We start from the raw sequence: 1,736 nt of genomic DNA, 5'->3' as shown, positions 1-1,736 counted from the left end.
TTAAGCAATTTTTTTCATACAACACAAAAAAAATAAAGTTTTTAGGAAAATTATTAAATACACATAAATTAATATGTTAACATTTTCCATTTTGTCTCAGCCTATCTTTGGTTCCCTGTAATATAGGACGCATGTTTATTCTGGCTAGTGAATGTATACATATGTAAATCTGAAAATACATAAATAATTGTAAAAATTACGACGGCATTATTCTTTGCTAAAAAAAAGAGAAATTAACATTTTATCAATATTGTTGCTTTTGCTATTACCGTGCAAATTTGTTCTGGTATTTTAATACCAACTCATACAACTCAGCCTTGAATTCCTTTCCCAGTTGAGGGAGTTCAGTTGACCATTCACGACCATTTGATGCTACAAAATTTCCCAGGTCATCCCAAGCATCAGTTTTCGCGGCCGTTGACATTGTCTCCAATGCTCGTTCCCTCACCTCGGAGAAACCATCGTCATCTTTTTTAGCGCGACGTCGTGACACTGGTCCTCGGGATGTTGACGGTGTTGACATCGAGTCATCGCAGTCCTCAGAACCGTCTGTGTCACCCTGGGAAGCAGGTGAACTCTGCTGCGATGGACATTTCTATAAATCAATAGGTACATGTTAAATAACCGCTAATTATTAAAAAAAAAATGCACCTGAGTGGAGGATCACCCTATTTCAAAAACAAATTCAAAATCACCCTATCTCATAATTTGTTTGAACAACTGTTAAAAATAGCTTTTTCGCAGAATATATTCAGGGTATTCGTTTCATTTCTTATATATGCCTCGAAAAGCTTGTATAATGTAATGTAAACTTGTATGAAAAATTAGATATGCATATACGAGTTTTACAACACACAACAACAAGCACTGGCAACACAAGTTAGTTCTGCTATTTATGGGGTGGCTATGGGAGCTAGGAGGTACCCCGTTAATGCGAAAGTAAAAGTGAGCATATTTTTCCATACGCAGTACCATGCCTATCTAAAACAACGAAAATTCGAGTAACACCACTTGTGCTTTACGACGAATATAAGCGTATAAACGAATCCCCTGATTATTTTATTTCTTTTGTTAAAGAGCTAAATGTTATTCGCAAGAAAACGATCAAGAAATTCTTGAGCGTTTTTTGGCAAACAGCACTGACCCCTTAAATCATGTCGATCGTTATGAAAAATATATGTGTATACATTTACATACATATATAAGTCACTGTATATTTATAAATATATACTTACACTTGGAAGATTGGACGTTGTGTTGGCCTCAATTTGCAGCGACGGCTCCAGGAACTTGAGGGAGTTGTATAGCGGATTTGCTGCATTTGCTCGTACCGCACCTTGTCCATTTTGCTCTTATGTTTTCTGTTAAAGGCCGCCTATTATAAATGTTAGATTTAGCAATTACATATATATTTATAAAGCAAAAAAGAACTCACGCGGAAAGAGCAGCGCAGGCTGTTCCATTTGGCAGATACCTCAGATCGCGACATCTGTAAGATATCCACCACATCTTGCCATTGAGCCTCCCTCAAATTCCTGTCCCTGTATTGAGGCGACAGAAAATTCCAGGTACCGTCCCTTACCTCTACTTCTTGGACCAGCCTCTCAGTTTGGTCCGCTGTCCATTTCTCTGTTAGTTTTCGCACACGCTTCTTTTCTTCCGTGGTACCGACTGGGTGAAGGAAAGTTGTACAATTGGAAGTTAACCCGTCCATATCGCTCTCCATTTTAACTATA

At 37.8% G+C, this 1,736-nt stretch overlaps 1 pseudogene; it reads right to left on the bottom strand.

The window, feature by feature from the left end:
• Positions 1 to 265: 265 nt before the first annotated feature.
• On the bottom strand, positions 266 to 1,489 carry LOC137234231 (uncharacterized; annotated as a pseudogene).
• Positions 1,490 to 1,736: the final 247 nt, after the last annotated feature.

The sequence above is a fragment of the Eurosta solidaginis genome, chromosome X (assembly GCF_040869045.1).
Source record: "Eurosta solidaginis isolate ZX-2024a chromosome X, ASM4086904v1, whole genome shotgun sequence".
Taxonomy (NCBI): domain Eukaryota; kingdom Metazoa; phylum Arthropoda; class Insecta; order Diptera; family Tephritidae; genus Eurosta; species Eurosta solidaginis.
This window is presented reverse-complemented; position numbering and strand designations above follow the sequence as displayed.